We start from the raw sequence: 10615 nt of genomic DNA on the forward strand, positions 1-10615 counted from the left end.
TTTGTTGATGCAACTACCAATGTAAATCTTGGTTTATGGAACTTAAAGACTCAATTGAAGATGCAAGTCCACTACTAAACATTCAAAGAACCCATCTCCTGAATTATGTTTTCTTTTATTTAAATTTAGTGGAAAAATTACAAAATTTAAATAAAAACGTCAATTATTTTGTCTACCCTTTTAAAAATAAACTTCGAATCATTTTACCAAATTCTGTCACGATCTAATTTCTTTTTCTTACTCTCTATCAGCATTGGTAGTACGAACATGAAAAATAAAGGATAATATTACAAGAATGATGCCTATTTAATAAAATGGCACCCTTTTAATGTTATCCAAAATCAAAATGAATTAATAAAAAAAAAAAAGAACAATGAGTTAAATTCTAAAAAATTATATGGATTTTATTTAAAAAATAACACGATACATGTTAAAGACATGTATCTACACAAAACAAGCACAAACACAAGTCAATTAGTGTATATCTATAAACATTATCTTCAATCACTTAATGAGGGCATGTTTATAATATTGTATTTAGACATTTGGAGAAAAAATCATATATAAACAACGTGAGGTTTGAGATTCCCACTACAAAAATTTTGTTGATTTTGAATTGCCAAAGATAATTTTGAATTTTTTTTCAAACTCATAAAAATACGACAGTAAGGAAAGTTGTTGTCTTATGAAGTACTTGGGATCTTAAATTAAAAATTAGTTTTTGACTTTCATACAAAATTACTAATATAAGTCTAGTCAAGTTTTTTAAAAAAATACCTTTAACAACTCAAAATCAAAGTTTTTTTCATGAGAATCTTAAACCACACTTGTTTGTATATAAAATTTTTTCAAGTGTTTAAGTATAGTCTTCTAAACTTACATTAATTGGGTGATTGAAAACAATACATATACACATGCACTGTAGTTATTGTTCGGCTAGCTCTTGCCCGTGCCCATGCATGTCTTCAACACGTATTGTGCGTGTCATTTTTTGAATAAAATTCATATAGTATTGTTTTAAGTATTTAGCTCATTTACTCTATCTTGGTCTTAAATGGTATCAACATTGAAAAGTCTGTCCCCAAAAAAATTAAAAATAAAATTTACAGAAACCCTTAAGATTTAAAAGAATATCATGACATAATAAATTTAAGAAATATACAAACTTTTGAAAAATGAACAAGACATTAAAAAGTGATATGATATCAAATGTTTTGCATAAAACGAGCATAAACACAACAAAAATGCCAATATTATTTATACGTCCAATCCAATGACTGATCTAGATTTCGTATCAAGTAGGTTCAAGAAATTCGAAATGGGATCAAATGGATTCAAGAATTTAACTAAGAGGTCCACTGCCATCTTTTACTCCACTTTTGTAGATATTATTTTTAATTTTTGTTTAAGTTTAACCACTCTATGTTTTATGTGGGGGATCAAGTGGTTTGAGCACATTTAATTTTTTTCTCTCCCAAAATTTTCTATTTTTATAAGGATTTTCTGGACCCAAGTGAGGTCAATTGATCCCATTAAACTACACGTCAATCCGTCACTGCTTCTGTCATTGTCTAAGTGATGCCAAAAGTTAAGATCAGTTAATATCACCGTCAAATGTTATGAACCACAGTTGACTACTATGAACCACCATCGAACGTTTTGAATTTAACTGCATGAAATACTAAAATTGCCAAGAATTTTTTAAACACTTAAAACCGTATTACATGAAATTAAATTCCAACTATCTGAATATTAAATTACCTTGATTTGTTTTGGTGTTAAGGGACGGCAGAATTAGGGAAATAATCCAAGTGGGCCCTTTATTTAGCTCAATAGGGCATATTGGATTTTATTTTAGGATATATGATAAACGCTACAGTAGATATGGAAGTCGTTATGTCAGCGTGATGAGTTTCATAGGATATATTTTTTTTAATGAGCCGTGAGACTTGGGTCCCACATCCCGAATATATTTAATATATATTAAGGGACTCGTCGTGTCCCGTTTGACGAGTCCTAATAAAAAATATTTTTTTGGAAAATTTTAAAAAAAAATTGTTAAAAAAAAATATTTTAATGGATTGGGAACTCGTCACGTCGGCGTGATAAGTTTCAACGGGTATAAATTTGAAGTTTTGGACAGTTGGGGTGACCGTTGTTTAAAATGCAAAAAAAATTAAGTTCAATGGAACTCGTCACGCCGGTGTGACAAGTTCCAATGACTATTTTCAATTTGAAACAGATAGTCGTTTATAACAGTTGGATAGAGTAGTATAAATAGAAGTTTGGGTTGGATTGATTTTTCACTTGAAATCAAGCATCCTATTGAGAGTAAAAAGTTTTTTGTTGAAGATTTTGTGTTGAAATGGCCTCAAGAGAAGAAATGTTACGTCTTGATGATGTTCATATTTCGTCGACCGAGTTGATTACGGTAAATTTAATTTGTTTTATTTTAGTTTAGTTTTGACAAAATTATAGTATCAATAATAATTATTTATATAATTGTATTAAATAATTTATTTTCAAATTGTAGCGAGAAGAACGAGGCATTCGTCATCGAGGAATGAAGAATGAAGAGTCACATCAGCGGATTGTGATATATCTTCAACAATTCGGATTATATGAAGCGACGTTTCTTCGTGGTTCTAAGGTGATGCACTGATATCGGCATTAATTGAGCGTTGGAGGTTCGAAACGTATATGTTTTATTTTCCTTGTGTTGAAGTGATGATAACACTAGAAGATGTCACGTATCAACTTGACATTCTGATTAATGGTATGCCATGGGTGCTTTGCATCAATTATACACGAGATGAAGTTATTTCTGATTTATTAGGAAATGAGGCTCCAGCCGATGTCATTGATGGGATGTAGATACGGATTACATGGTTGGAAAGAGAATTTAGAGTAAATGGACAATCAACGGAGCAAGAGGTGATATATACAGCTCGAGGATATCTTATGACGCTGATTAGACGGATCTTGTTACCAGATAAATCGGGTAATTTGGTGCACACCCAATATCTTCCAGTATTGAAGGATTTTGCTGTATGTCGCTAATATAGTTGGAGTTCTACAATTTTGACTTTTTGTTTCGTGAACTTTGCAAGGCGACCATAGTGGTTAGAGGACAAAAAGAAAATGTAGCGGGTTGTTTAGTTTTGCCCCAATCATGGGCATGGTATCGTCTCCCATTTTTTACGCCTATTACATCCGCTCCTATGGAGTTTCCTCTCGCCACAAGATAAATTTATATATTTAAAGTTTTGATATTTTATAATATTTATTTAAATATTTTGAAAATGACAATAAATAATGTATATTTTTAGATGGTGACTTCTAATAATCGATACAAAGTTGTCGGGTGCAACCAAAGTAGATATCCGGATGTGAATTAATATCGCCGGTAGACATTCGGTAAATATTAATAATTTGTGCATTAACTTTGAAAATTGTAATATTAATTGTTTAATTCAACACATTTTTCTTTCAAGGAGCTGAGACATGGTGTGCCGTAACATCATTGCTCCACTTCACATTCAAGCTCTTCTTCAGATGAAGAGTGGGAAAATGAGGTAATAAAGTACATAGTTGAGGAGCATAAGAAGAAGAAAATGAAAATGAAAGAGGAGAAGAAGAAGAAGTATGAAGATTTACCGAAGCGACGTAGCAAACGACTTGTTGAGAGGGAAAAATTAAAAATTTTAGTATAGAAATTGAGAAGAAGACGACGAAGACAAAAATGAAGCAAAAATAATTGAGAAATTATATAATACTTACTCATGTTGATAATCTCTTTTTTTTATCTTTTTCTGCTTAAACCTCTTCATAGCATTCGACGCAATATGAGATATACAATATGCAGGATATGCGTAGGGAGGCATCCATCTACTTTCGGAGAAAAGAACTCCCAAGTGAGCTGATGTGAGCTTTCAACCACTGTGAACCACCTTAGCAAAGCTAGATTATCTCAAAGGTCTAGCTTGATATCCCCTTCAAGCTTGGCTATAGAGGACACCACCAAAAGAGAAAGAAAATGAAAAAGTGTTGCAACTGTCTTTTCCTCTCTCTTTCTTATCTCATTCTTCCCAAAAACTCCCTTAAAACGTAGGGCATCCTTATCTATTTATACCAAGGGAATCCCTAGGGTTTTGTCCTCAAATTCCCTTTGTACTCTAGGTATCATTCCCTTCATGTGAAGGGGTAGGCATGACTGGTAGTGGGGCTCACAAGGGCAGTTGATAGAGGGAATCATGTGTGAACATGGACAGCTGGCACCTTTTATAAAAATATCTCTGTTCTTTTTGTTTTTTTTCTGCCCAGGAATGTCACTCTTTACGAGCACTATTGAGCGTAATTAATTTAATTTATAAAAATTTAAAATTCTAAAGGACCCAATGTATAATTATAAATTAGTTAAAAATTTAAAGGTAAATCATTTAAAATAAAATATTAATTACGTTATTTTCCATAATTTTTGTAACAATAATTGGATCAAATATCAACCCTTAAATTAAAAACCCTAAATATTTTCCTTGTTTAAATAATTTACCTTTAGATTTTTAATTAATTTATAATTATACGTTGAGTCTTTTAGAATTTTAAATTTTTATAAATTAAATTAATGGTGTTTATCGGTGCTCATTGTTTGTGGTGCTCATTGTGTGTGATGCTCAGTTGTGCTTGTTGAGTATTGTAGAATTTTCCTTATTTTTATTCAACTTAAAGTACACATCAATTTAAATAAAGTGAAATTACTTGAAGGCTAAATTAAAATAATATTAATTGTACGAACTAAGTTTTCTCAATTATTAAAGGGATGAATTTTATTCTAGAGGTCTTGAGTTTGAGCACTAGCGATTATAGAGTATTTGAGTATTCATTGTCAAATGACTGACGGTCTCTAAAATAAATATTATCACTTGTAATCATTCTAGATTAATAAAAGATAATATTAATTAAATATAGTGAATGTGTTTGTCTTTTAGTTTTTAACAATTATTCTTGTAGTTTTAAATATAAGTTATTATTTGATACATAAATTATGTAGTAAATTTTATTTTATTGAGTTTATCTATTTTAATCTTAAATATTAAAATATAAATCTTAAACTTCAAATTATAAACCTTTAATCATTTAAGTAATTTGATTCGTGCATCTTAAAAGCTTAAATTAAATCTTAAATTCTGACATTAAAAATTCTAAACCCTAAATATAACCCATGACACTAACTTAGAAAAACATATATAAACTAAAATTTACACATTGTATTTTAGATAATTTCCCTTTTAAATATTACTTTGTTTTTAAGTTATATTTATTTTTAAAAAGACAATTTGCACCTACATGGTAGGTGTGATATATGATGATTGCAAAAACTGCCGTTCACTTCATTGAAATTAATGGAATTTGGTGAGAATTTGGTGAGAATTTGGGTGGAAAAGGAATTTATGAGCGATTAAGAGTTGAGAATTATATAGATGCCTTGAAGAAGGATTGGATTTCCTCTAGGTCTCTCATAGAAAAATATCCTCTATATATTATTTAAATCTGAATTTTTATCTATTATCCTTTATTTATTATTAGGATTGTTCAAAATTTTGGTTAACTGATTAAACTGATCGAACTGAATTTTTCGATTAATCGATCGTTAATTTTTAGGTTCGATCGATTAACGGTTAATATTTTTTTAAAGTTCGGTATTAGGTTAATCTATTCGAAATCAGTTAGTTAATAGTATTAATCGAATTTTTTAAATATTTAATAAATTATGTATATTATTTATATATCAATAGCTTTTGGATTCGCCAAATTTCATGCTGCTCCAAAAATGGTCGTATGTGTCTTAAGACATGAGTTTAACTTTCACCATAAGCAGGGAAGGACGGCACGAGTCGGACAATCGCTCTTGAATTTTAAAATTATTATAAATTTAATTTTTTTTATATATTTTTTATTAAAAAATATTTTCGTTTTTTAAAAATTTTATAAATTTTTAAAAATTTTTAAAATTCATTCCCTAACATTAGCGTCCGATCATAAGTAAAATTAAATTCTCATCAAATCTATAGATAAACACTAATCTGATCAATAGAAGAAAATTATGCGAAATCTAACTCGATGATGATTAATGAATTATTGCTCCCGAATCAAAGTTTTCATGCTGACGATGAGGTTCCCTACCATATTTTACAAGGTGAATTTTCATCAGAGGTGTTGCGACTGCGGCTATGGCTTTCGTGTTCTAGTGTAGCAGCAACTGGGGCTATAAACAAGCCGAGTCGAGGTCGAGTAGTGTTGAGTTCAACTCGACTCTAAAACTTAAGAGGTTAAAACTTTCAAGCTCGATTTGAATTCGAAACCATGAATTGAAGCTTCAGAAATCTCAAAATGAAAAAAAATCATAAATTTAACTAGATTGAAGTCTCAAACTCAAATGCGAACTTGAGTCTTAACTACATGAAAATATTATATTGCATTTTAAAAAATCAACACATAAATATTAATATTATTAATAATTTATTTTTAAAATAAAATAAAATCTTAATAATTATGTTTTTGAGTTACTCGTGAGCTTTTCGAGTCATGTATCAAATATCTCATTTTGACTCGTTAAGAACTCGAGTCGAGCTCGAATCGAGTCCATTCGAGTTGTGTATTTATAAAACTTTGACCGAACCGATCTTAAATAACTCACGATCTATCTTGTCTCATTTACATCCTAGCAAAAACCTGTTCATATTAATTGTATGAGACATTTGGACAATTCATGTAGACTTGCCCCAAATGTTTATCACTGTGAATTTGAATCAATTCTCAACGAAATATTGGGTTTAGCCCAACATTACAAATCATTATCAAAGGGAGTATGGTTCGCCAAAAAAAAATAATTACTAAAGGGAATAATCTTCTTCGAAATTATATTATCATGTTTAATTCATGAAAAAAATCATTATCATGTAATAACTTATTAGCAATAACAATAATTTTTGGCAAGAATAGTGAGAATGTCATTACCTCCAAACTTTTAGATATTGTATAATGCTTCCACTTTAGACAATAATACCCTTAGATTAATGAATTATTTTTTTATGAATCTTTCTCAATTCTCATTTTTCGTGTTTTAATCAAAATTATAAACATAATAATATATAAAGAGATTAATTTAATAAAATATAAATAAATTTAAGTAGTTAAAATTATTTTATATTTTACTTTTAATGAAAACCTTGAGATATTAGGATTAAACCAAATCGAATAAATAATAAATACTAAGTAAATTAGTAAGCTTAAGGGAATATTGAGAAGAGATGAATAAAATAAGGGACTAAATGAGCAATTCACCCCTTTTTGAATAAAAATATATATTAAGCCTAAATATATTGAAAGCTGTCGTGAGTTCTAGTAGAAGAGAGAGAGAGAGAAAAAAAGTAATTTCATTCCCATTCTTTTACATCAATGATTTTTCGCTTCTTCCATCTATGTTCGTAAGGTGATTAAGGATGAAGGCATTCGCTTTAAGGTAAAAAATTATCGTTATATGCAGTGCGGTTTCCAACATGTAATCACTAATTTTCACCCTACATATATTATATCTGTATATTATTAAAAAAATGCAAAAGAGAAATAAAATCCCTTAATATCCTGTGCCCCGACTGTGGAATTGCTTGCTATCCCTGCCATCTCCACTGCTGCCACCACTGTCCTGTTACTGTCACTGTTTCCTGTATCAGCACCAAACACGCCGGTATACTTCTTCTCTTCCACGTCTCATCCGTTACATGTGAGTGGCTCAAGCACTGGTCCCTCTTTGTCCGAGCATTCTACTCCAACCGATAAAACAGTGGTCTCTAAATGCTCGTCTTTATTAGCAAAATCACACACACAATCAAAGAAAATTGTAAAAAAAAAAATCAGATTTTTCAACGTACGATTGTAACCCGGGAATTGTTTATTTAAACCTCGAAAATCATTTGTAAAGGGAGGTCTCTCCCCATTCGAAAAACCAAAAATAAAAACAAAACATTTGTAAAAAGGGAATTAGACCCTATTTGTTCTTTCGAGCAAAGCAATACAAAAAATACATTTTCAGAGCAACAAATTTTAATTCGAAATGCAAGATATTTTCTCATTTTTCAGCAACACGGAGCAATAGGGATCTTTTTTATCAACGTTTTTTATCCATTCGAATAAGAAAAGTGGGGAGGGTTTTGAGTTTCTTACCGAGTGTGACTCACTGTGTGGTCTCATTGGTCTCAATCCATGACTATTCGAGGTCTCACCGGAGAGGGAGGAGAAAACCAAGAGCGTGGGGGTTGCCGGAGTCCGAAGATGGTACGGAGTCGGGTTTCGCTTCGGGGAGGTTTTATATGTTCTTTTCAGGCTTCGATCTAGGTGTTGGGGGTAGATCGGAGAGTGGTAAGGTTATTAGGATTTTAGCGTCGTCGGAGTTCGAGGGAGTCGAGGAGTTTCGAGGTCCTTTCGTGGAGCTAAGCGTTGAATCAAGTAAAAATCGAGCCCTGATATGTAATCACAGTGTCGAGATGAGTCGAACGGTGTGTTTTGGGCCTTGACAGCCACTAGCGATCGCGAGGTGCGGCGGTTGGCGATGATCAAGTGGTGAACGAGAACATGTTTGGTGAGTCTCGGTTGGGGGAGGGTTGAGAGAAATGGAAGGTTTTTTTGGAGGCTAGGGTTACAAAATGAATCCAAAACAAAAAGGGGTTTATAAAGTAGAGGTTTAGGGGTAAATTAGCCTTAAGTCCCTATACTCTTGTAGCGTATTTGCATTTTAGTCACCTGCTATGACTTTTTCGCGATTATTTTAATCTTTATGGCCTAATTGTGTGATTTTACCTATTATGATTGTTAGTATATTTTAGGTTGATAAAAAAGAAAATTACACATAGGTCATCAATAATTTAACACATTTTTACGGATTGGTCCCTGCTTGCCTTTATTTTGTTTTTAAATTCGAATTTATGAGCATTGTTTGCATGATTTTCCATCTTTTTGTTAGCTTAGAACAACTAGGAAAATTTATTTTATATCCCCTTAAAGCTATCATGTTTTTGCGTTTTGACCACCTGTGAGGACCAAAAATAATACTTTACCTTTTCTAATTGCACCAATTTCTTTAGTTACCCTTTTTACTCATGTCATGAATGGTTGGTATATCTGCTCTCGTGCCCCTGAACCTTTTGCGTGTTTTTTACACTTTAGTCACCGAATTTATTTTATTTTGATTTTGGCACTGTTTTATTTCTTTTAAATTTAGTAACTATGTTGTTATGTTATTTCTCTGAAATTAACTGTTGAATTTTATATTTTTTCATTTTAGCCACTGTTTGGACTCTGCTTCTTATCTTATTTATGATTTGGATATGATAGTTCCAATTTATGCATTTTAGTCACTTTTTTATTTCTGATTTGGCTACTTTTTTATTTTATTTTATTGCATTTTGGTCCCTTATCGTTTAATTCGAATATTAAACCTTAATATGACCTTGTGACGACCCGCCTTGGGGTATGACTCATATTATTTATGTTTTGGGTAACAATTAAATTAACCCTAACCTTTTTTATTTGATTAATTTATTTTTTGATATTTATAATTTTACCTTTAAATTTATATTATTTTAATTTATGTATTTACTTTTTAGCATTTACATTTCAGTCCTTTAAATTCCAACTTTTTAATTTTCTGTAATTTTTTAATTTAAACTTTATGTTCTTATTTCTCTCATTTAGTCCTTTATTTAATGTTTAATTTTTAGTTCTACATTTTTACATTGTTCCAATTTTATCCTTTTATATGTGTTAATTGTTTTTTTTTAATTTTTGGTCTTCAAATTAAATTTCTTTAAATTAGTCCTAGAATTTTAGGTTTTAAATTAAAACTTTTGATTTAGATTTTTAATATTTCAGTCCTAATCTAGATTAATTACATTCTTAATTTAGTCCTTAAATTAGGTGAATTCTTAATTTGGTTATCGCTTTTGCTCGATGTTCCACTTTAATTATTCGAATTGTAATATTGATTAAAATTAATTTAAGTTAATATTAGAGCCTTCACTTTAGGTTTAATTTCTTTAGTCCTCTAATTTATGAAACGATTCGATTTTAGTTCTCGCATTTAGATACCCGAGGACGCATTTCGATTATTCTATTCAATAAAGAATGATAAATGATTAGGGTCAATAAGTAGAGCCTTAATCTTGGTTTCTCACTTTTTAGTCCTTTGTCCGTTTTATTTAGATACTCCTTTAACATAATCCATTTGGATAATTAGACCCTCCACTTTAGATTAAATTTTGATTTAGTCCCTTTAATTTTGGGAGTAATATGAGTTCGCCCTCACCTAAATGCTCAAGGGACTATATATATTATTCGATTCAATAACTGGTTAAAATCAAGTAGGATTAATATTAGAGCCTACATTTTTAGGTTTATACCTCTAGGTTCTTTAATTTTCATAATTTGACACTCTAAGATAGAGGAAGCCTTAATCTATCTTTATTTTAATTAGGATTAATAATAAATTGTTTGATTGCATCATCTTTAAAAACCTAAGGTAATGTTCACTTATTAGGGGATTAATAGTATATCTCCCGCA

General features: G+C 30.5%; 1 long non-coding RNA gene across 1 annotated transcript; it reads right to left on the reverse strand.

Moving 5' to 3' along the window:
* Window positions 1-7422: 7422 nt before the first annotated feature.
* LOC120178774 lies at window positions 7423-8683 on the reverse strand. The gene is made up of 2 exons (XR_005521541.1): window positions 8224-8683; window positions 7423-7862 (listed from the first exon to the last, which is right to left on the reverse strand). It is a non-coding gene; the product is annotated as an uncharacterized LOC120178774 (long non-coding RNA).
* Window positions 8684-10615: the final 1932 nt, after the last annotated feature.

Source organism: Hibiscus syriacus, unplaced genomic scaffold (genome assembly GCF_006381635.1).
Source record: "Hibiscus syriacus cultivar Baekdansim isolate YM2019G1 unplaced genomic scaffold, ASM638163v2 tig00112382_pilon, whole genome shotgun sequence".
In the NCBI taxonomy this organism is placed as follows: Eukaryota; Viridiplantae; Streptophyta; class Magnoliopsida; order Malvales; family Malvaceae; genus Hibiscus; species Hibiscus syriacus.